The 25,683-nt window shown below is 39.9% G+C and overlaps 1 protein-coding gene across 6 annotated transcripts in view; it reads right to left on the reverse strand.

The window, feature by feature from the left end:
• NHLRC2 (NHL repeat containing 2) overlaps window positions 1-14,607 on the reverse strand; it is an 84,656-nt gene extending 70,049 nt beyond the window's left edge. The window contains exons 1-6 of one of the 6 annotated variants that reach the window (XM_029080685.2): window positions 14,163-14,607; window positions 10,417-10,516; window positions 9,455-9,545; window positions 7,569-7,911; window positions 6,872-6,991; window positions 6,071-6,163 (exon numbers count right to left, since the gene is read on the reverse strand). The gene's annotated coding sequence lies outside the window, so the exon portion shown is untranslated. Of the gene's footprint in view, window positions 1-6,070; window positions 6,164-6,871; window positions 6,992-7,568; window positions 7,912-9,454; window positions 9,546-10,416; window positions 10,517-10,811; window positions 11,796-14,162 lie in introns of those variants that run through there. The other 5 variants (XM_029080684.2, XM_029080681.2, XM_029080680.2 and 2 more) reach the window with 5 other exon arrangements.
• Between the last annotated feature and the right edge of the window lie 11,076 nt (window positions 14,608-25,683).

The raw sequence follows: 25,683 nt of genomic DNA on the forward strand, positions 1-25,683 counted from the left end.
CCAGTGAATAGCTATTTGACTAATTAGAGCTAGTTTATGTTTTTTTGTGGAATGACTTTTCAAAGACAGCATAATATTTTGCCACATCCTAAAAACACGTGAAGTATGAAGTGGTTAATGGAAGCAGGGTTTGTTTTCCCAAACTCTGATATGGTTGTGCTTGAGGTATTAAGAGGAAGACCTATACTCTTCGTTCTAAAACTGAGAATAAAGTGTTATCTGTGGATCAAGCATCTTAAGTTTCGAGGCATCTAAAGTGCATTGGTCAGAAAAATTACTCTTAGAAATTTTCTTTTCTCATCCTAAAAATCAGCAAAAAACACACTCATTGCATTTGTGCATTATCCCCAGTTTGTATTTTCAACTATCTAGCCTTTTAGATCCACCATCTTTATAAAAAAAAAATCCATGTAGTTGGACTGTTTTAGCAATTTTCAGTGCTATAGGAGCCAGGCTGATCACTGAGAACTAGTATTTTTACTGTAAAATATTGAATTAATTTCTCATGGGAGTTAGCAACTAAGTTGTCCTAACAGTTCTGTATGTTTCTGGTAAAAAGCCATTGAGAATATAGGGAAAAAAAGGTTTGCAAATGCATTTAAGTTGTAAGAACAATTTCATCCTAGGCAAAAATTTCTTTCTAAAGCAGTATCCCCATTTATGATGTCTTAGAATAGCATTTCATTTGCTGCTCTTGCTTCAGAGTATACAAAACAAACTGGGAGTTATATAAAATGGTTTTTAAAATGTCACATCTTTTAAGTTCCATCAAAAGCTAATATTCTAAATCTTCTTGGTACCATTTACCCATTAATAGATATGCACAGTAAATTTGTATTTTAATCCTTTCTTCACTTCTCCCCTAATCCCATAACAGATGACCATGGGGCACTGGGACTAAATTTTTTTTAAGATGGAAGTTTTTAACTTTGTCCATTCTAGAAGATGTTTATATGGTTCGGTTCTTTGGAACTGGGCTAAAAAAGGCATAATTGACAGGTGCAGTGTCATCAGATCACCTCTATTTAAGTGTGTGTGGTTCAGGATTACTGGAACTTTATTCCTGCTTGATGTCAGAACCTTGTAAATTGTATCTGCTAGTTTTTTAACTCCATCGTTAATGTTGTTAACTAAACAAGAAAACTGCTTAGGTGTAGCTAACTTAGTTTTTAACAATGATGCTTGATGTAGCCATTCAGGCACACTGTTTAATGTATTGGGCACTGTCAGAATTTCCTCTTTGGGACTGGCCAGAACAAGGATTTCAGAAGGGAATTTTCTTTTGAAACCAACCACAAAAAATGATCTATCTTGGAAAAGTCAAGGACACTGGCTTTAATTGGCCTGGCCCACTTGCAGCTTTTCAGCGAGTTCATTTTGTACTGATCTACAACAGATGCTGATATAGAAGTCACTTTAACATTAGAAAAGTTGAGTGGTTTATGGAGAATAGGAGAATAGTTTAGGTACAAGAGCCATCTCTTGACTTAGACTGTCATATTGTTTGAACTTCCCGCTAGTCATTATAATTTGCCAACTCCTTTATGTTGCTAGTTTCATATTTTTAACTATTTTGTTATTTTCTTCATGTTTTTCACCTTCCTAAATCCCTTGACTCTTTGGGATTCATTTTTCTCTGATTGTGATTCCACTTTTATAAACAATGAGATGTTGATTAGCAGTGCTATTATGGAAAGTGACAGCTTTGACCCCAAAATACAGGACTGCAGTGATTGTGGGAAACACAAACCATTTGTTGGTTTAATCTCAAATTTTGAGCCTAATTCTGTTGTTTTGTATTTTCATCTTTTTTCTGAAATGGCTTTCTAACTAGTCTGTAGTTGCAACTTTATTTTTAGCCAATGACTGAAATAATTAGCTTTCATACATTCCAAGTTTTTTAAAAGGGCAGTTAATTTTAATCTGTCCTTAGAGTCCAGCAGATTTATAAAGAAATAGTAGTGCCAACTGCCATATATAGCTAATAACCAAATCTCTCAGGGATCTCATTTGAAGTTGAAAATATGTCCATGTTTTAAGAACCGGTTCCCATAATTATCAGACATTTTCCTGGGTTATGTGAAGTTCTTGTAATTATTGTTCATATATATAGATATATACATATATATATATTTTCTGTTGGGAGTTGGACTACCTTTAAACTGAACACTTTTACTGCATGACTAGGAATTTTCTCCTTATCTGAACAGTAAACATTTATCTGTTCTTTATTACATGCCCAAGTTATTTCTTAACATCCGGTTTTTACAAGGCCTGTATTTTGAATTTGAAATACCACTTAGTAGTGCTGATATCATAAAAGAGGTCATTTTGTTTTTAAATCTGTATATTCAACATTATTTTAATTACTTGACAGGAGGAAAAATTGTATTTGCTTTAGACTAAATATGAAGTTCATAAAATGTGGGAATTTTAATAAAATTATGTGATCTGTAGAAACTCAATATTATAAAGAGGGAAGTATGAATTTAAATAGACAAAAAAGGTACCAAAGCAGTGGTTTAGAATGTTTGGATCATGATGTTAGACTGATATTTAGTTTGGTTGAAAGAATTCCTATGAATTTCCTGTTGGGTCCTGAGCTCTGATTTCTTATCACTTACTAAAAAGATAAAATTGTAAATGAACTAAGAGCAACTGTCTGGATAGGGAAAAGAGGCAGAATAATCTCTTAAAAAATTAGCCAAGTCTTTCTAGTATAGATGTCTTTGATGCATGGAATATCACAGTACTCTGTTTCCTGAGCCCTGTTCTGTAAACTCTTGAGAGCAGCCTTGTGTAAAACCAGTTGTAGAGAAAACTTACTGAAGAGTTCATCTGAAATGTATTAAAATCCAAACACAGCAGTAAATCCTACAGCAAATGGGTGTTGACTTCATCAATAACCCAAAGCATTTTTTAAATTACCTTAAATTGCTCCCTAGAATAGCTGGCAACAGTAGTGAGAAACAGTCCAGCTAAATGAAATTGAATTAATCCTTAGTGTTTGCCTGCTGGTATTTGAGAACTTGAAGGAACTGTTAGATAGAGAGCTATGCAGTGTGACGATGACATGTCTGTCACTTGCCCCCATGGAGTAACAAAATGGGAGATTTCCAAAGCAGTGAGACCTAGAGGCAAGAGTACAGGCCTGGGTGTCAGAGGGCCTGGGTACTACTCCCAGCTCTGCCACTTATCTGCTGTGTGCCCTCGGCCAAGTTACTTAATTTCTCTGTGCTTCAGTTTTCTCATCTATAAAATGGGGATTAAATCGTAGTCCCTCTACTTTGACTCTGAGCCCCTTGTGGGACAGGGACCGTTTCCAACTGAATTGAGGGCGGGATACATTTCCAGTGCTCGGCACACAGTAAGTTCTCAGTAAATACGCTTGCTCTACCCTAGTGCTCAGTACAGTGCTTGGCACATAGTAAGTGCTTATCAAGTACGGTTATCATTAACAGAATTATTACTATTATTAGGAAGAAAAACCATTGGATAAATATGACAGGAAGGTCTACCAGTCATTTTAGAGGTGACAAAGCCCTCTTCAGCATTTGAAGCTATTGTCTATTTCCACTGAGGATGGAAGAGGAACAGGAGGGATTTAGATGAGTCTTATGGATTTTCTTGAAAAAGTTGCTAAACACAGAAAAGTGCTACCAAAAAAGGTTGCAAAGCTTACTTCTCCCAAGTTCCTTTAGAAATAGGACAGATGAGAATCTATCCTACCTGAAGGCAGAAGAATAAACTAGATGTCCTCTGAAAGGTCCCTTCCAACATTATAATTCTGTGTTCCCTGGTTAATATCAATCTTATGAAAGCTCATCTATAAAAACATAGTGTTTTAAACAACTCAACTATTCAGCTGTCACTGGGGAAGACCTTGAGCCAAAAAGCTCTCTTGCTTTTCTTCAAGGCTATTTACTTTTATATGAATCCTGAACTTCGCCAAGTATTGTCTTGGCATATTTATTTGCATGTATTGATTAATTTTTAGCAACACATTTTGACAAATACGTGAGAGATAAGGCAGAAGTTCAGCACAAAGCCTTCTTGTCACCATTTGAAATTCCGGGACAAGAGGAAACAGATGGCTTCTATTACACACACTTGCTATATCAAAATAAATAGACTATTGTGGAAAAAATCCCTTCAGTGCATTACTTGACATAGGGATGTGGTGCTTGCTGGTGACAGTACTAGTTTATACTTTGTTCAATTGACCAGCAGTTTAAAAAAGTTCATCATTTAAAAAAATGAGAAAGTGTGGCCTGTTGGATAGAGCATGGCTCTAGGAATCAGAAGACCTGGGTTCTACTTCTCGCTCCACCACTTATCTACTGTGTGACTTTGGGCCAGTCATTTAACTTCTATGTGCCTCACTTTCCTCATCTGCTCTCCCTCCTGCTTAGACTGTGAGCCCCAGGTGGGACCTGATTATCTTGTATCTACCCCTGTGCTTAGTACAGTGCTTGACACATAGTTAAGCGCTTAACAAATACCACAACCAACACCATCAGAAACAGTACATACATATAATAAGAGAATGTAAGGTGATTGAAGCTAATCAAGCCTACTATTTAGAAAAGAAAAATTGTTCTGAAATTTCTTCCATTGAACCTTAGATCGTGAGCCTCATGTGGAAAAGGAACTGTGTTTGACCTGATGAACTTATATCTACCCCAGAGCTTCAAGGCATGACCTACAGCAAGAGCTTTACAAATGCCATTAAAAAAATTGATTTAGTCTTACTATACAAGATTTTGGTAAGTGAATTAGGACTTAGGAGAAAAAAGGTTTTTAAAGATGACAAGAACTAGAGATGACTAAGTTCTAAGTATAGAAATGCAACCTTTTGGCAAAGTTTGGAAGAGAGAATATTCAAAGAGGAAGAATGATTACTGAAATAACGCCAAGCAAACAAAGGAGAAACAATGGCTGCCTTGGAGGGATAATGGTGAAGATTTTCTTCTTATGTGCTTTCTTCCAAAAAAAAAAAAAAGTGACCATAAATGGGGTATTCTGAAATAATAAAGGGTTAAGGGTGGGGGAAAAAATTCTGTGTTGGGGAAACAGCCTGAATTTTATAACATCTTTTCCATCTCTAATTTCAGGGATTCTCTGAACTTTTACCTACTGGTAAACAGTGGCACCACCTTATCGTGGTTCTGACAAATATTTGGCAGCCAAGAAGCTTTTCCACTTGGCCTCATTTGCAATTATTGTACTATCTACAAGACGACAGTCTTGTTTGCACCAGTTCCTAATGAATGCTCCCATAAGGCAAATCTTCAGATACTGACCTTACCCTGCATTGCGTTTATATGCAGTGGCCCATACCTTAATAAAGTGGGGCTGTTAAAGAAGGATCCCCTATCTGTAATGTATTTTAATGTCTGCCTCTCCCTGTAGACTGTAAACTGTAGGCAGGGATCGCTTCTGCCCACTCTGTTGTATTGTGCTTTTTTCCCAAGTGCTGAGTTCAGTGCTCTGCACACAGTAAATGCTCAATAAATATTCCTGATAGATTGAAATGAATGAGGAAGCAGTGTAAATGCATGATGTAAATATAAAAGTCTTCTAGCCTTGATGTGCCTGACTCCTAATGAATAATGAATAAATCAAAAGATCTGTGGTTTTCTAACCATTTTTTAGCTATCCTTTTTTTCTTTTGCCATTTCCTGAGCCTACCATCATTTATTTAAATAAGTTTAAGATATTTTTCTACACTATTTTTCTACATTATTTTTACACTTTTCCATTATTTTTTCTACATTCAACACAGAGAAGCAGCATGGCTTAGTGGCAAGAGCATGGACTTGGGAGTCAGAGGAAGTGAGTTCTAATTCCGGCTCTGCCACTTGTTTGCTATGTCACCTTGGGCAAGCCACTTAACTTCTCTGTGCCTCAGTTACCTCATCTGTAAAATGGGGATAAAGACTGTGAGCCCTATGTGGGACAACCTGATTACCTTGTATTTACCCCGGATCTTATAACAGTGATTGGCACATAGTAATCACTTAACAATTCCAATAATTATTATTATTAATCATTATTTCCATACTCATACCTTCTCTCTCAATCCAGTAGCTGTTGTTCTCCTTTGCTTTCAAAATGTTACTCTGTTTTGACTTCTTTTAGTATATTCTTTCCCACTTAGCATCTTCAAGACAGAAAAAGTTCATTGCACAACCACAGTAGAGTTCTCACACCTTTATGTCTGCTTCAAGTCTCTTTATCAGCTGTCTCCTTTAATTATCTGCTGTCTTATCTACCTACTTCCCAGGTCACACCCTCCCCTCCCAAGTTTACCTTCACAATGTACTTCCCTCTGGCCGAGCCTATATCAGATGTAATGTTCTCTGCCCATATTCCCTCACCCTTTAAATCCACCACACTACTATGCTTCCCAGATTTAAAGCCCTTCTGAAATCCCACCCCCTATGGGAAAAGTTTCCTAGTTGAAGTGCCCAACCTCAACATCCCAACAGTTGGGATGAACTGTCAACCCCAGCATCCATCTTAGCATTTATACAGCCATCCCTGCCACTGTGAGATGTGTGATATATATCAAAAGTTAATATAAAGACACATAATCATTCATTCACAGATTTGTTTCCTGTCCATTGTTCTTTACTCTTGCTCTTCTAGTGATAACTTCATTCTTCCTCCAGCTCCATTCACTGGAGGTATTTATTGAATACTTACTGTTTGCAGCACTCTGTACTAAGCTCCTGAGACTGAATACTCCTGGCAGGCAGAGACTATATATTTCCCACAGGCTTACTCTAACTTTGGCACAGGGACACTCAGTTGCTATTGACTGAGTGAATCCCTCTCAGTATGTTGGAAGAGCAAAAGATAGAATTACCAGTGATCTGGAGAGATGCTTCAACAGAGTCTAACGGATGCTCTTCTACAGAATGGTGGCACTTGAGTAGGTGCTCTTTTTCTTAGATCCGCTGTCCTAGTGGTTGATGTAGACATCTAGCTAAAATGTGGAGAGAGAGAAACAATAGGCCTTCTTCAAACTAGATATTCAAAATGAATAAAAGAAGGGTACAGTTTGGCCATAATCCAAAAAGGAACATCTGCCTAGGTACTTTGAAAGAATAGAACGTTCTGATTAATTATGTCTAATAGCCAGTATTTAATCAAAGATAATTGAAAAGCCTGTAGGAAAATAAATGGAAACAGATTTTAAACCACAAACTAAGATTTACTCCAGAAAAACTCCAAGGGAGCTGATCACCCTGACCTCCCATGGCTTGCCTTCCATTAATTTAATTCAGGGGTTAAGGCTTATTCATGAGACTGGAATTTCCCTCCCCACCTACAAATCCCTCTTCCCTAGCTAAACCTTCATTTCTCCTTCTACTGTCCACTTCTTCCCACACCACGTTCAAAGTAAGTTTCATGCATATTAGAGCAGACACTTGGGCACATTAGATTATTCCCTCAACCAAATTCCCCAAGACTACAGTGTTTAGCTTTTCCTAATTGCTACTCACTCCAAGAGGTAGAGTTGAGTAGCATTTCCCATCAGAAAACCCACTTTCCCTTCATACCCCTTTCTGCTTTTCCTAAGATACTGGTCATCGCTCCAGTCAGGAGATGCATTCTTTTCATCTCGTGGGAGGAAGTATTATTTGTTTTTTAGGACATCATTTTTTGGTATATATCTGTGACGGCTTCTCAGTCGAGAATGAGGAAAGATCAAACCTGGAATGCTGGGGAGCTCTGGAAAATAAGCTGTGATGGAATTCCACAAGGAAGCTGTTAATAACAGTACTGCAGTAACTCTGACACAAGCAGATAAAACGATGGTTGACAGCTCTGGAGTATCTTTTCAGATAAGCCCTCCAACATGGCCCAAGATGGCAAAAGCACAGTTTAATGATATCCAAGCCCCTGAGGAAAATGAGCATAGATATTTTCAAATACAATTGCTTTTCAGGTGATGGTCTTCATAATGAGTAAATGCAGAGCAGATTAGTAGGTGAATCTAGCATGAGGTCTGCTGATGTCATCACCCCCCTCCTCGCCCTGTAAATTATTTATATTTTTTGCAGGGGGATTATAATATGTATAATAATAATAATAATGGAATTTGTTAAGTGTTTAGTATGTGCCAGGCACTGTACTAAGTGCTAGGATGGATTCAAGCAAATTGGGTTGGATGCAATTCCTGTCCCACATGGGGTTTACAATCTTAATCCCCATTTTGCAGATGAGGTAACTGAGGCACAGAGAAGTTAAGTGACTTGCCCAAGGTCCCACAGCAAGCATATGGGGGAGTTGAAATTAGAATCCAGGTTATCATCATTATTATTATTATGGTATTTGTTAAGCACTTACTATGTGCCAGGCACTATACTAAGTGCCAGAGTGGATACAAGCACATTGTGTTGGACACAGTCCCTGTCCCACATGGGACTCACAGTCTCAATCCCCATTTTACAGATAAGGTAACTGAGGCATAGAGAAGTGAAGTGACTTGCCCGAGGTCACACTGCAGATAAGTGGTGGGGCTGGAATTCTGACTCCCAAGCCAGTAGCTCTATCCATTAGGCAGTGCTCTTTCTCTGATAGCAAGGAGTGCTATGCAAACATGAGTGGAGGACAGCTCACTTCATTATGTTATTTTTAGTAAGCTAGGTGAAAAAAATCCCTGATGGGATGTTTTAAGTGACTTTACTTTCTCCTTTTAATTTCACCCTCAATACGAATGCCACTATTATTATTATTATTGTTATTCAGGGCATTCTGTGGTTCTGGAGAATGTTACAAATACCAGAAGCTTCTCCACCTTTGCAAAGGCAATTGATGATATTCAAAACTCTCTTCAACAATAAAACTAGAAAATGTTTTTTAGAAAATCTTGGGAATCAGCATACTTTTGTCAATTTCCCTTTTTATTTTCAATGTAAAGAATCTAGCATGAAATTAGTTCATTAAGAAAATAAAATGTCAGTAACATTCTGAAGGTTAGTGAAACTGAAGAGTAGGTTTTACTTGGAAGAGTAGCATTTTTCATAGTGAGGATCTTTAGCATAGAGTATTCATTCCAAAATATGCCTCTTTGAAGGTCTTTGGAATGGGAAAGGGAGATGAAATCAATCCGGGTCCTATGATAGTAATGATCACGTTACACCCTTGGATCTATGAAGAACTTTTCTCCCTAAGATCACAAAGTTAGCAGGGACAGGGGCAGGTATCACCGTGCCTATTTTGTGGCTGGGGAAACTGAGTCACAAAGGCAATAAATGGCTTGCTTTTTACAGTGCCTCAGCAAAAGAAGTAGGCTGTGAACCTTTGCCTCCAGATTATTCAGTCAACAGTATTTATTGATGGCACTGAAGTAAATACAATATAGTAACAACAAAGGAAAAAGACCTCTGTGGGTCTTCTTGCAAAACTTCACAGTAAGGAAAACTTGAATTTTAGTACTGACCTGTTCCAAACACATCTTTCGTGGTGTTGGCATGCTCCATTGAATAGGCTTGCTTCGTGGGAAGAGCATTCTCTACCTCCATAATTGTGGACTAGCCAAAGTGTGTATTGAAAACAAGCATGTCAATGAATTTAGACCCTGATTTTTCACTCAAATGGACAAAAGGTTATCACTCAGTTACCATTCCACCACTCAGGTTACAGCATCAAGCCGAACAAACCAGCTGGTTTTACAGGTAGAAGAACAGAAGACTCTGCTCTTTCCTAATGGAAAGAGCTTGGGCCAGAGAGTCAGAGGACCTAGGTTTTTATCCTGCCTCTGCCACTTGCCTAAGTCAATTAACTTAGTGCCTCTGTTTCCTCATCTGTAAATTGGGAATTAAATACCTGTTCTCCCTCCTCCTTAGGCTGTGATCCCTTTTGGGGGCAGAGATTGGGTCCAAAGTGATTATCATATATTACGCTGGCACGTAGTGGTGTATGTGGCACACAGTAAGTGCGTAACAAATACCACGATGATTAATATAGTCTGAGTAAACAGGATCATAAATTAGTCTGTTACTCTCATATTCTCAAGCTATTTCAAACTAAAACTCCTTCTCTACCAGTACGTTACCCTACTCTGCAACCTCAATATTACTGATAGCATTTAAGTGCTACTTTGCACTGAGATACTGTCCCTATCCTACATGGGGGTCACAGTCTATCTCATCCTCATTTTAAGAGATGAGGTAACTGAGGCCCAGATCATTGAAGTGCCTTGCCTAAGGTCACAAAGCTATGACTTGAATCCCTGTTTTCTGACTCACAATCCGTGCATCTTCCATTAGACCACACTACCTTCCCCAGGCACGTCTGATTTCTAAATTTCTAATACATCCGGGATCTTGGGTTTATATACTTGCAGGAGTTACATTCTTGAAAAAACCTCATGTAAATAAAAATTCACACTGTAGTACTAACCTGTTTTGGTGCTGTTCGAATATGTCCAAACTATCGCCATGGCAGGCTGTATCCAAACAGGCTCAGGATGTGGATGAACAGTTCTTAATTCCCCCAGCGTCTAGCAAAGACATACAGTAAAAACCTGCCTTGTAAGAGAACTGAGTGTATCCAGTCCTTGAAGTAATAGCTGCTAGGGATATGTCTAACCAGTAAAATGAACACATAAAAAGAAGGGAGTACTTCATCTCTGAATGAACTATAGTTCAGTAGAGAGTAGTTTACCCAGCTGGATTAGGTGCTAACAATTGGATCTTTAATTTATTGTTATCAATCCCTCTGCTCCCTCCACACTGTCTGATTTTGTGAAAAAGAGCCAGAATACTTTTTTTTAATATGTACATTTAAAAACTCACTTGTGGTTCAGCACTACTTGTACCAGAGGATGGAATTCCTGCCACATTGTTTGCAAACACATTCTTAACAGCAGCCATTTCACCAATCTTGTCGAGATGAAGGAGAACTGGGCCAATCTGCAAATTAATATCTACCTTCACTGCCATTCCTAAAATGTTTAGATACATCACTAAAATATTTAACTCTATCAGACATCACATTGGTTCTAGGTTGTAAACAGTGGAAGGAAAAGACACCTGGAGCCAGAAATGGATAAATGCACTGTGTTCTGCCCTGAAAAGAAAAAAATAGGATATATTTTAATGTTAACTAGATATTGTGCATTTTCAAGGCACCCAGAAGCTTTTCACCAAGGAATGTCTAATTCACATTTTAGTCCTTCAACTTTAATAACAAGATCTCTCAAGTACCGTGACTATCATTTCAGAAGTTAGCTAAAGATGTATTTGTTGAAGTATACACGTATAAATGAGGAGGAGTGCTTACAGGTTTTCACTTCTAACAGTGTATTTCCTTATCTCTCATGATGCTTTTGTGGTCTTATTGTCTTATCTCATCTCTGTTCTCAATCTCCCTTCCTTTGTCCTTAGATGGTGAGCCTCTTGAGGGCAAAGAGATCTCATCTAATTTTACCAGTGTATTCTTTCAACACTTAATACAGTTCTTTGCAGAGGAATAGGTATCTAATAAATACTATTACTACAAAATATTAATCTGACAGGGGTTACGTAGAGCTAGGCACAGTCTTGAATCACCACAATTATAAAAAATTATGCTTTTATCCACATTTTGGCATATTGGTCTGGTGGAAAGAGTAGGAGATTATGAGACAAAAGGCCTGTGTCCCCTGGACAAGTTATTTACTTGTTTCTAGGAGACAGTTTTCATAAGAGGAGGACTGCACAGGGTCTGAGCCAGCCACATGCCACTGACACATGACGTTGTGTGATGGAAGCCCCATTCCTACTGTCATTCAATCAGTGGTATTCACTGAGTATTTACTCTGTGGTGAGCACCGTACTAAGCTCTTGGGGGTACAATAGAGTTGTTTAGACAAGCTCCCTATCTTTCAGGGAGTTTACAATCAAGTGGGCAAGATGAATAGTAAAATAAATTCCAGGGAGAGGAAGTGACCAAGAGTTAGGATATGTTCTTGAGTGCTATAGGGGGAGAGGTGCTGAGGGGATGAAAACTCGAGTGTAGGTGATGTAGTGCGGGGGTGGAAATAAGGTGGAGAGATGAAGGATTAATTAGGGAAGTCTTCCCGGAAGAGGTGATTTTTTTTTGTTGCTGGGGGAATGATGGACTGTAAGATTTGAAGGAAGGAAGTGGGGGAAGGGAGAGGATGATGGTGAGGGACAAGAGTGAGGCACAATGAGTAGGTTGGCATTAGAAGAGTGGGAGGGCTGCGTTGTGGTGAGGATGGTGTGAGGATAAGTAGAGGGAGTGAGCTGCTTGAGCATCTCAGTGCTCTTCCTTTAGAATAGCTAGAATGTTGGGGAAGTTGTGGCAGCTTGTAACTAAGAGCTGTTCCTGGAGCCTGAGGACACCCCCTTACTAGTACTTTTGGAGTACCTAGTTTACCATTGTTGCTTTGATTTTTTTAAAATGGTATCTATTAAGCGCTTACTACGTGTCAGGCACTGTACTAAGCACTGGGGTAGATACAAGCTAATCAGTTTGGACCAATCCACGTGCCCCATGGGACTCACAATCTTAATCCCCATTTTACAGATGAGGTAAGCGAGGCCCAGAGAGGTGAAGTGATTTACCCAAGGTCACACACTGGCAGGGGGCGGAGCTGAGATTAGAACCCAGATCCTTCTGACTCCCAGACCTGTGCTGATTTTGTTACTTACTGTTGTTCCAAATTCATTATTGTTCTTCATCTCTGTCTACCCCAGTTAGACTGTAAGCCTTGGGAGGGGTAAGGACTATATCTAATCTAATTACTCTTTATTTATTACAGTATTTAGCACAGTGCTTTGCACATAGTAGGCATTTAATAAAATACCTTAACTGAGGAAAAGTAGTACCTACTCCTACAAACTTCCCCAGGATTGTGTAAAGATAAACATAACATTGTTCGTGAAAGTGTTTCGAACACTTGAGCAGAAGGAACTTTATAAAGCCAAGATTAGAATATTAATAGGATTTACATTTAAAAAATCAAGACCTCACCTTGAGTCTCTAGTGATAGTAACTGGCGACCTCACACCTATGTGTAATTGAAATTTCAGCAGTTTGCCCAAAAGGTGTCAGATCGCTTTGTGATGGTTGAGGATATATTTTCCAACAACTTTGGTTTTATCCTTGAGGAGAAGCCCATCTAAAATTTTAAAAAAAGATCTCTCTCTGAGATCTATCTGTTTTAGGCCCACTGTGGATTGCCTCTGAGAGCTCTGTTTTGGCTTAGGTAAATCTTGAACAATCAATCACTGGGTGCTTACTTTGTGCAGAGCACTGTACTAAGTACTTGGGAGAATACCATGCAACAGAGTTAGTGGAAATGTTCCCTGCCCATAATGAGACTACAGTCTGGTCGAAACACAAACTTCTTTCTTGCAGTAGGGCTTAAAACAGTTATTAATGAACTGGAAGGTATGCTGTCATTACTAACGGTGTGTGGGTTTGAATGTTGTGGGTCTGTGAACTATAGCTGCCTGTTTTTCACGGGAGTGTGATTTCAACAGGGAGAACATTTGGATCCAGGATCCAGCCAGTTGGAGAGGTTCATCGCTTTTACCGAAGATCCACATTGTTGAATTCAACTGAGCAGAACATATTTCACTTCTGTTAGTGTGGCACTCTAAGATGTGAATAGCTGAACCACAAAGAGGGGTGAAATCAGGTCACTGGTCAGAGAACCAGTCAAGTGACAGCGTAATGAATGATAAAGCAATCTAGTGCATTGGAAAACTTGACGTCTCAGAGTCACCAAGTTAGACAAAAACACAGTCTAGTTCCTTGTTTTCACTGCACTACCCATCTTTTCTTTTTAATTTTTTTATGGGCATGAAAAGAGCTACAAAATCATTACATTTGTGCAACACTGTGCAAAACTGTCTATCCGGGGAGTTAAATAGCAATTTGGGAAACGGGGATAAACATGCAAAGAACAAAACAAACTTCACATTTATCAAGTTGTCACTTTGTTGAAGGAAACAATGAAAATAGGGCTAGATATACTCTGAATTTTAAAGCAAGAATTAAATATTTCCATTTTCCCAATCCTGGTATTCTAGCATATTGGCCAGTCCTGATTACCTATCTCTTTTAAGTGTTATTTGCACCTGAGAAAAGACCAAAGATAAAGACATTTTTAACGAGACTTTTTCAAGGTTACTTACCTTATTTTTTCTCACTGGGAAAAATCATTCAGAGAAATTAGCCTTTCATTTACCCTTTCTAGATTAATCAGAATTGATAAAAAAATATGAAAACCTGGACAAATCTATTGTTAATCATACTGGAACCCTAAAATTCTGGATGGGATCAATCCTAGACTAGACCATTCTAAACAGGGATGTCTCAGTCCTGATCCCCTCACCCTTACCCAACCTAATCTTAACTGCTGCTTTATATATCAGTGTTTAACTTGGATGTCATTCCAAGGTCAATCTCTAATGCTACTGACTTTCAGGGGGCTGCCAAATGTGACAAGCTAGCTTTCTGAAAGGTGGTGCTTTGTTGGGCTTTGCCTGTAGGCAGAATGAGATGGAAGACACAAACAGCTACCAATCTACCTTTTGTTCCTACCCCATCAACTCCAGAAAAAATCATTTCTTCACTTCCATTCTTCACACACCATGCCTCTGTCCAAAATGTAACCCAATAGCCCTATTACAGTCTCTACACCTCCGCCCCGCCATAATACTTCATTACCCTTTACCCTTATATAGATTTTGGCAGTTCAGCATTCAAGTCCTTCCAAACGTTGTGACTGCACATTCACGTGGTGTTTAATGTCCACCCCACCCACCTACATGACCCTAATCTATTCTGCTTTCTCCTAAATCTGCTTCTTCTTCTTCTTCTTCAAGGTGCTGGGAATAACAAATTGTTAATGGGATTTTTTTACATTATTTTGTAATGCGTGGACCTTTCCTAATGGTCACTGAGGTACAAGTTGCCAATTTTAGGAGGCTTTCAGTTTGACTGCAAAAGCTCAAAAATAACCCTGAATGCAATTTGTAAACAAATCTCTGAGCTTTTTGGAAGTCAACTATCGTGAGCAGTTCTCTGTTTATTAGATTAGCAGCAGGGGACACATGCCACAGAGGAAATGCCACATTATACGGAAGAGAACGGAGTCCCATTGGAAAATGGAATGTCCCAGGACCATATTATGAATTTTCCGACATTTCTAGTATTTTAAAACTGGGATTCTCTCCAGAAGTCAACAATGTAGAAGGCAGGCAGCTCTCCTTTTAGTTGATGACAAAAGTATATCTCTTAGGGGGCTGAGGGAAAATGGTTCACAACAAAGCTCCAATTTTGCAGGCTCTAAAGGGAGGAAAAAAAAATCATTCTCAGGTGCCTTAAGAGCTTTATATTTCTTTCTGGGATTCCAGCCTGTGAAGCCCCATTGAGTTGATGTCCCAGGGGGGCGAGAACGATGAGCAAATCTGTTATTAACCTGTGGTTGTTTTCTTTTTTTAATGGAATTTAAGTGCTTTGTGCCAAGCACTATACTAAGTACTGGGGTAGATGTGCAATAATCAGGTCGGGACACAGCACTTGTCCCCCCTCGGGCTCACAGTCTAGGTAGGAGGGAGTAGGACTTAATCCTCATTTTACAGGTGAGGAAACTGAGGCACAGAGAAATGAAGTGACTTGCCCAGAAGATAAATGGCAGATACAGGATTAGAACTTAGGTCCTCTGACTCCCAGGCCTGTGCTCTTTCACTAGGCCACACTTTTTCACCCTCTATACAGATCTTAACTTCCTGGGCAATTCCAAACCTGAGGAAGCATGACCTTTCCGCTCAGAAGGGCCCAGAACTGCCAGAATCTTCAGGTTCCGGATGGGTAGGACTAGCTTAGAATCAGGGTTCTTCCTGCCCATGGCCATAGATCTGTAAAGAAGACTGAGAGAGGCTTGAATTCAATGGCTTTGTTTTACTTCTGCCCCCAACAGAACAGAAAACAGTAAGTTATTTCTGGTACCCACCTTAGAGAAAACTAAATAAGACTAAGTAAGACTTAGTAAAACTAAACAGTAACAGAGGAGAAACCAAATTCAAGTAACCAAAGCAATCAAGTAACTGAGTTTTGTAGTTTTCAAAGACAACAGGCTTGCAAAAATTATATTTGGTTTCCTAAATTTGCATCGTCCTTGCCCTTATCCATCAGTGCCATTCATCTTAGTCTATTCACACATTCATTCAATCATATTTGTTGAGCACTTACTGTGTAGTCTTTCTGCTATCTATTTTGCTTTAATTAAGGATATTGCATCGACAAGTACAGTATTATATCTAAGTGCAGGAAATACACTCTAAATTCCCCTGTAGATTCTTGCAATACAGGGAATAGGAAAGAGAGCAAAGTTTATTACATTTCTGCCCTATTTTCTTTCGGCTGCCCCTGATTAATTTCAGTTCCTGAGCAAGTGGACTCATGTTTATTGTCATGACTAAAGAAATGAGTTAGGAAATCCAGAAGATCTGCTCTTGAAGCAGTTTGAAAAGACAGCATATTAAATTATGATATTTGAGCTCTACAATTTGGCTCTTAAATACATTTCATTCTTTATTTCTATTCTGTTGCTGCTTAAATCCTCCAATAATATGAGGGTGTAGATGTGACTTTCCCAGTATTCCAGCTCTGGAATTAGCCAAGGTTGTGATTCAGATAGTTCAAAACAAGGGAGGAAGGTTGATGTGATTTTTACTGTTGTTTTGATTGATTTAAAAAAAAATTTTGAGCAATGGGAGGAAGTCATTTCTGCCTTCTCTCCTGAAAAGTTAATAGGAAAGTTGCTGAGGTCCTCAGCTATTGTTAATATCAATAAAACCATCATAATTAAAACAGATTCCTCCATCTGTCTACCTTGCTACTTAAACTTGAAAGGAAATAGTTACTGACCTTAACATTGAAATTCAGTTGTGTTTGACCAAAACATCACTTGACTCTTGAGATGACCAGAGCTTCACAGAGTCTAATGTAGTTTCAACCTTAGAAGTTGAGCCGTTAAAGCAAGATGGGGCAGCGAATAGGAATTCATTAAAAATTAGCCAATGTCCTTTTTATTTCTTCTGACAACTACTCCATCAGCATCTTATACTTGCTAAATGCATAGTACGGTAGTGGAACATTAAAGTTTCAGCTTCTTTGTAGGCCAGAGATGTTGCTAGGATTTGTCTTAGTAACTCCAATTTTCTTGCAAGATTAGAGCCAAAGTAATGTAGTTAAGGAGAACTTGGGTCTTTACAAAGAGGCACATGTGGGATTTCTATTTTCCAAGACAATAACAAGTCTTTAAGAAGACTACATTTTTCAAATTAGGAGAGCCAAAAAAAATTCTGACTTCAAATGACATAGCCCAGCATGATTGATGACTGTAGAAAAAAAGGAGGCAGGAAAAGTTGAAGAATTTGAAAAAAATAATTTACTTCTAAGGATGTTTTTAGCTACTGGGAATTTATTATTCAAAATGCATATATAGTAAATTATTAATATTTTGCTTAAAAATTTGGATTGCAAGAAGGTAATAATCAATTAAACTAGATATTAAAAGAAAATGGAAGGCAGAATAGTGCCTCCTCTAGGGAGAAAAGATGGATTAATTTTTTTCCTGCAACCAATGCTGTAGCTTTTTGCTGATACGATAGTGGTAGGGAGGAAAGAGAATGTAGGTAAGCATGGAATTTAATGAAGGGAAGCAGTGTGGCCTAGTGGATAAAGTATGGTTCAGGGAGCCAGAGGACCTGGGTTCTAATCTTGACTCTGCCACTTGCCTGCTGTGCCTTAGTCTTCTCGACTGTAAAATGGAGTTTCAGTACCTGTTCTAATTACTCGTATTTATCGAGAGTTTATTGGGTGCAGACCACTGTCCTAAGTCCAAAGTACAACAGAGCTGATAAACACATTCCCTGCCCACAGAGAGTTTACAGTCTAGAGAGACTCTTTTCCTACCTAATAATAATAATAATAATGATAATAATGTTGGTATTTGTTAAGCACTTACTATGTGCAGATCACTGTTCTAAGTGCTGGGGTAGATACAGCATAATCAGGTTGTCCCACGTGAGGCTCACAGTTAATCCCCATTTTACAGATGAGGTAACCGAGGCACAGAGAAGTTAAGTGACTTGCCCACAGTCACACAGCTGACAAGTGACTCTGTGTCCCATATGGGGCAGAGACTGTATCCGGCCTAATTGGCTTACATCTACCCCCATGCTTAGAACAATACTTGACACGGAGCAAACACTTAACAAATACTATTAAAAATAAAAGGCTTGAGGTGCCTCTTGATGTTTATATTTATACTCTCAAAATGACAACCAGCAAAGCTAGAATACAGTTCTTGTCTTCCATTTTGGGGATTTTATTTTCCATATTTCCAGGATATCATGAAGAACTGCTTCACCCTCCCTAAAGACCTGAACTTCCTGGGCAAATCAGAACCTCAGGAAGCATGACCTTTCCCCTCAGAACAGTCCAGAACTGCCAGAATCTTCATGTCTCAAATGGGAAAAAGTCTACATTTAAACAAATTCCTGAAACAATAGTACATAAAGACAAAGAATTAGGGGGAAAGCGTTCTTTGGGCTTCAATTCTTCCTAGTTTTTTTTTATTAGTGAATACTTATTCGGGAAAAAATTTGGAGTATGAGGGATTGAGTCATTAGAGTATTTAGATATTTGCCCAGCATGCATGAAGTGTATCCAACAATTTGCTCTTATTGTACAACCTTTAAAATGGACAAGTTAAGTAGAATCACTCACCGTATAGTCACCAAATATATACCAGTACTGTATCAGCAAAAGTTACACCACTGGTTGAAGGAAATGAATTATTCGAGATCTTTTCTCTCTAGAGGAGGCACTATCCTGATTTCTGGTTTCTTTTAAGATCTAGTTTTATTGATTATTCACCTTTTTACCATCTCAATTTTTAAGTAAAATATGAGTCATTTTATGATAATAATGATAGTATTTGTTCAGTGCTTACTGAGTGCCAAGCACTATTCTAAGCTCTGGGGTAGATATGAGGTAATCAGGTTGTCCACGTGGGGCTCAGAGTCTTAATCCCCATTTTATAGGTGAGGGAAGTGAAGCACAGAGAAGTTAAATGACTTGCCCAAGGTCACATAGCAGACAAGAGGCAGAGCCGGGTTTAGAACCCACAAGCTTTGACTCCAAAGCCTGTGCTCTTTCCACTAAGCCATGCTTCAATCATTTACCGTAAATTTCACGGTTTCAGGAAGAGGGAAAAAAGGAAGCATGGGCTACAGATTTGTCAAAGGCTGATTGTATAGTTCCAGGCTATTAATTCAGTGTACTCAGCAGATTTAGTGCTATTTCAGAGAAGTAACAGTCAGCAATCACATTAAAGTATGGAAAAATGTTGCTTCAACACCCAGGCCATTTCAGTTCTTATCATACCATCTGTATATTTGTGATTGTGAGACTATTTGAAAGATGCGTTCTTATTAGGAAATCATTCTGAAAATTCAACTCTTACTGGACAATTTATTTCTTAGCCTGAAATTACTAAGGAGTAATTAGGTGAGTGCACGTTTTAGATCTAAATCATTTGAATAATTTGCTGGTGTGAACCTGATTTAAAGGTTAGGAAGGATTCAAGCTGTGTCCAAAATATGTTGGCTTCTTCCAGAGTCCAAGACATACACAGAAGAAAGCCACTGGAGATGCAGGGGATAAAGCCCATGATTGTAATTTGTACTCAAGGGCACAAGAGGGAGTTGGAAGAGAAGAGCATGGCAGTCACTCCGCCATTTGTCTGCTGTGTGACCTTGGGCAAATCACTTAACTTCTCTGTGTCTGAGTTACTTCATCTGTAAAATGGGGATTAAAAGGGTGAGCCCCATGTGGGACAACATGATTACCCTGTATCTACCCCAGTACTTAGAACAGCATTTGGCACATAGTTAAGCACTTAAGAAATACTTAATTATTATCATCATTATTATGTCTGTTTAGAGAAACAGAGCATGGTTTGGAAGTCTTCCTAGGGCTTACAAGCATACTTAAGGTAAAGGACAAACTGTACTCCAATCCTTCCCTAACAGTCTCCTTGCTGATTAACTTTTCACTCCTTTTCCCCCCTCCCACCTTTCCAAATAATTGACAAATTTTGTGTAACTTACTATATTGATGTTGCTTATATGTAAAGTTAGGTTTATGGTTGTGTACACGTGTCTCTGTCCTAAATTTGTGAGTGCAGTGAGAGATAATGTTGACTCCATATATCAACACTGTAGCTCTGCCATAATGTTGACTCCATATATCAACACTGTAGCCCTGCCACTTGCCTGCTGGGGGATTTTAGGAAAGACACTTCAATGCTCAGCACCTCAGTTTCCTCATCTGTAAAATGAGGATTCAGTACCTATTCTCTCTCCTATTTAGAGCTCCATGTGGGACGGGGATTATATGTCCAACCTGATGATGACCTGATTTCTTGTCTTTCTCTCAGCACTCAGTACAGTGCTTGGCACATAGTAAGAACTTGTCAAATGCCACGGGAATTATTATTATCCTTCTTTGTGGCCCTGCTTATACACTGAGATAGCAAAGTTCACCGATGTTCAAAAACAAAGGACGTATTTCTACTTGGATCTAAATTCTTAGGAATTTTCATTTGTGATTTTCCTGTAGCCCTTATTTTCCTGAAAGCTGTTTGAGGGCAAGGTCCTTCCTCTGCATAGTAAATACCATTGCCTGGCTACCTGCAAGTTTTTCTTGGACTGATTGTCACCCAATTTACTACTCCATTATGTGGAGCCAAATGAGGACTTGATAGAAAAAACCAGACTGACCCATCTAAAATATTTCATTTTTTTAAAACCCCTTTTCCCATAGCCTCCTGCTGGCCTGGAATTCCTCCCCCTTCCTATATGACAGACCCCACCTTCAAAGCCTTCCCTGACTAAGCCCTCATTTATCCTACTCTTTCTCCCTTCTGTGTCACTTATTTATACACTTTATATTTGTCCTAAGCTAACCTCAGTTCCTCAGAGCTATAGCTATAACTAATTTTGATGTCTACCCCAACCCTCCCGGCCTAGACTAGAAGCTCCTTGTGAACAGGGAACGTGTCTACCACCTCTGCTGTACTGTACTCTCCCAAGTGCTTGGGAGCACTCAATAAATACCGCTGATTGATTGAAGTGGGCATTTAATTCTGCAAGAAAATGTAGGCTAAAATGAGAGCAGGGGTAGCGTCTTGTGACTAGGTCAATGCTGCTGTTTTTGCTCTCCGTTCCATGTGTATTTAACTAGAGGGAGCCAGTTTGGAGAGCTCAAGAATCCCAGAGAGAATCAGGATTCTGCCAGCTCCATGCACCACACACTTCTGCCCTCATGCCTCCTCAGAGGGAGAGGAAAAGAGAGAGGTAGGAGGTTGTCTTGGGCCTGCCTCAAGGATGGCTGAAGCCAGTGCAGCCCTGATCCCAGGTCCTCTACCAAGCCTCCTGGCTTCTGCTACCACGTTGGGGAAACTTTGAAGTTCCCTACTGTGGTAAGGGTACATCAGTTGACAGACCAAGTGAGTGCTGAGAACTGGGCCTGTGTAGGGTAAAAGCCCCTAGGCTACTGCTAGGTTGGGGGGCTTTCCTTGTGCTTTTGGTGGAGGGGGAATGGGATGACTAGCTGCCTCTTCTCAGTGGCCTTTCATTTTTGCTGCAGTCCTGGGGAGGGTCAGGGAGAGAGAAATGTGTGTGTGTATGTATGTGTGAGACAGAGACAGAGACTGAAAGAGCATAGTGGGTTGTCGGGGAAAGAAAGGAGAGGAAAAGGCATGTGTTTAAACAAGTAGGGCCAAGAATATATGGGGATGGTCAAGAAATTAAAGAGAATCCTAATGTGATACTAAACTGATTCTTGCCAAGCCGGATGAGATGGGGGATTTAGAAGATTAAGAGAGATTGAGGACTTTACAGAAATTGCCTGTTATATCACAAGTACAAGAATCTTTGGAAATTGTGACTATATGAAGTGCTAGTGTGGATGACCTTTTTCAGATGGAATTAGGGAAATAGCCTTCCCTACAAGCCTCCCACCTAGATTTTCTAACAAACACAATGATAGTCTTTTAAATAATACCAAATAATAGAGAAGCAGTTTGACCTAGTGGGTAGAGCCTGGGCCTGAGAGTCAGAAGGTCCTAATCCCGGCTCCTGGGCTTGTCTGCTGTATGACCTGGGGCAAATCACTTAACTTCCCTGTGCCTCAGTTACCTCATCTGTAAATTGGGGATTATTATTGTGAGCCCCATGTGGAACAGGGACTGTGTCCAACCTGATTAGTTGGTATCTACCCCAGCACTCAGTAAAGTGCCTGGTACATAATAAGCTCTAAACAAATACCATAAAAAAACAAACCTGGGACTTACCAGGAGAATAGCTGAAAGTATGTAAGACTCCAGCCTGTGGAAAAGGGAACCGTGATTACAACAGAGAGGGAAGAGCAGCACATGCTGGAAATTACCTTCAGATCATTTTTGACTGCAGGCCCTGGCTAAAGAGAATGGACACGATGGATTCAAATTTATATAGATTAAGGGACAAAGGAGAAGCAGTTTAGCAAGAATGAATTAAACCAGGCTCATCTGATCCCAATTCCACCTAAACAAGCTTAGCTAGTGGGTGAAAGAGAGTAGAGACTACACTTCTCAGTGGTTTTAGGGAGGGAAGTGTATGATTCTGGGCCCCACAAAATCAAATGTAAATTGTTCACTTGAATATTCCAGTTCTCATTTTATGCTTTTTTTAAAAATCTTTTTGTACCTTCTTTTCCATGCCATTTCTCAACTGCTTACTTCTATCTCCAGCGTGGCGCAGTGGAAAGAGCACGGGCTTTGGAGTCAGGGCTCATGAGTTCAAATCCCAGCTCTGCCACTTGTCAGCTGTGTGACTGTGGGCAAGTCACTTAACTTCTCTGTGCCTCAGTTCCCTCATCTGTAAAATGGGGATTAAGACTGTGAGCCCCACGTGGGACAACCTGATTCCCCTGTGTTTACCCCAGCGCTTAGAACAGTGCTCTGCACATAGTAAGCGCTTAACAAATACCAACATTATTATCTCCAATGTCCTCTCTGATCTGTCCCTCTCCCTCCAGTTGGACTCTTTCTATAACCCTTATTCAATGACACTGTTCCTTTTTCTCTCCCATTTGCTCACCCTTTCTCTTTTACCCTCTCTTGTATATCTATCCTATGTTCCTTCTTCTCCACTCTCCAGTTCCCCTGCTTGTCAGAGCAGTTTCTCTTCCTTTTGCCCCTGAGCTAGACACTTACACGGACCCCAAATGTCCGACTCAGCTTGACACGGCTCATCCTTTGATTCCCGCCTATGTCTGTCCTTATGAGATCCAGAACCAGATGAAACTGGATCATAAGGTGCCGGGAGCCTAGCTGAGCTGGGCCTGAATCTGATTGGGTTCAACTTTGTGCTTTGTCAATCGGCCCTTGGCAAGAACCCTGTTGGGTCCAAGGCCTTTCCTGAGCCCAAGTAGGATAATACCCCTAGCCTGGTCCTCAGTCCTGTTTCCTCCTCCCCATTTCTCAGGCTTGGCCACTTGAACAGAGAGGTGGTGTGCGGTACACATTCCCTCTGTAGTTAGAAGGCAAAACTCCAGCGCACGTACTTTCTCATCGAGGGAGCCTTAAAGCTCGAATCCCATTATGATCTTACATATTTAGATTTGCAACTTCCCTACTGCCTAGTCCAGGGCTCTGTAATAGGCACTTAATAAATAATCAAAGATGAAGGTGATGATGGATGCCAAAATATTGTTGGCACCCTGGAGTAACAACTGGCTACCGATTCCATGAATTAGAGAAGTGATTCACCGGGTCGGAGAGGAGGATGTCTGTAGGGTAGAAGGGCAGTTTCAGGTACAGTTTCTCTTCTTTTATTAATGAACTAGAAGACATAGTGAAGTCCACTTTAATAAATGCTATAGCTGGCTACAAAGCCTGGTCTCTAGAGCCAAGAGGAGTGTTGATCAATTGCTCCCTGAACTGGAACAACATAGCCAGGTAACCTGGGTAAATCAGACTATTATTTCAGACAAAGTGTGGAAGTAGTCAGTCAATCTAATTTAATGAGCGCTTACTGTGCACAGAGCATAGTGCTAAGTGTTTGGGAGAGTACAACATAACACTAAACAGTCACATTCCTTGCCCACAGTGAGCTTGCACTCTATTGGGGGAGACAGATATTAATATAAAGAAATAGTAAAATAAATAATAGTGGTTTCTCTCTGCCACTTGTCAGCTGTGTGACTGTGGGCAAGTCATTTAACTTCTCTGTGCCTCAGTTACCTCATCTGAAAAATGGGGATTAAGACTGTGAGCCTCATGTGGGACAACCTAATTACCCTGTATCTACCCCAGCGCTTAGAACAGTGCTCTGCACATAGTAAGCGCTTAACAAATACCAACATTATTATTTCAACTTGTGGTTTCCTTAGCTGTCCCAGATCAGATGTCCAATGTAGCTCATTTGGGCTAAAGTGCCCTGAATCTATTCAGCTAGGATTTCAGTCCTGCCTGTGATCCCTTGCTAATGGCTTCAACTTGCACTTCATTTAGCCAAATTGGCTGCTGAATGTAGGCACTAAGTAGCCTCATCCTGTTCTATCTTGAACGAGGGGCACGGCAGCAGCCAATCTAAAAAGCTTTGAGGATGAAGATATAGCCTTATCCCCACAACCTGTGCTTGTTGTGAGGGTGGTTCCCATAGCCTCCACGGAGTTAGTGTTTCGACTTTAGGAGGTGAAAGATAATGAATGCTGGGCAAATACTTAATGGCCGACATAAGAATACTTGGAAAGAAGCATCTTTTCCGAGAAGCCTGAGACATTCATCTTATAGTCTATTTATAAAACACAGTAAATAAATTTGGGAATAAAAATGTATACAACACTACCCAATAAATCAAAATACCCAGCTACAGTTTAAAACTTACATCAGCAGGGAAGAATCTTGGCAGAGACCCCTCTGGTCACACACACTTTGTTTGGAAGTATCAGAAATTGTTTTTTAAAAGAAGTGAGCCCGGGCTATTGTCCTGCCTGGGGTCTCTTACTGGTTAAAATCAAATCCTTTTCACCATTTCTCAGCTCTGGAGACTTTAAAAGCTAGACTCTGTGACCTGAGGTCACCTTGCTTCTGACTTTCTGTGACTGGAGACATATGGTGCCGATGTAGGGCTGTGGGATCCAAAAATGAGCCTCAGGTGAGAGTCGCTTCACTTCTCTCTTTCTCAGTTACCTCATCTGTAAAAGGGAAAGTCATGGGTTCTAATCCCAGCTCTGCCACTTGTCTGCTGCATGACCCTGGAGAAGTCACTTCACTTCTCTATGCCTCAGTTACCTCATCTGTAAAATGGAGATTGATACTGTGAGCCCCACATGGGACAGGGAATGTGTCCAACTTGATTTGCTTGTATCCACTATGCACCTGGCACATAGTAAGCGCTTAACAAATAATAACCATCAGCATTATTAATTGGAAGTGGGGAGTCTGAGGGATATGGGTAGGGTGCCAAACTGAGTGGCTCTAGCTTCACTTACAGCTTTCAAATCTGCACCACCAAAGCAGCCACCATAGAGATCTGTGCTGCTCTGTGATTCCTCCTCTCCCTGCCTACCCCAACACAGTACTCCTGATAT

The sequence above is a fragment of the Ornithorhynchus anatinus genome, chromosome 16, assembly GCF_004115215.2.
Source record: "Ornithorhynchus anatinus isolate Pmale09 chromosome 16, mOrnAna1.pri.v4, whole genome shotgun sequence".
Classification (NCBI taxonomy): Eukaryota; Metazoa; Chordata; class Mammalia; order Monotremata; family Ornithorhynchidae; genus Ornithorhynchus; species Ornithorhynchus anatinus.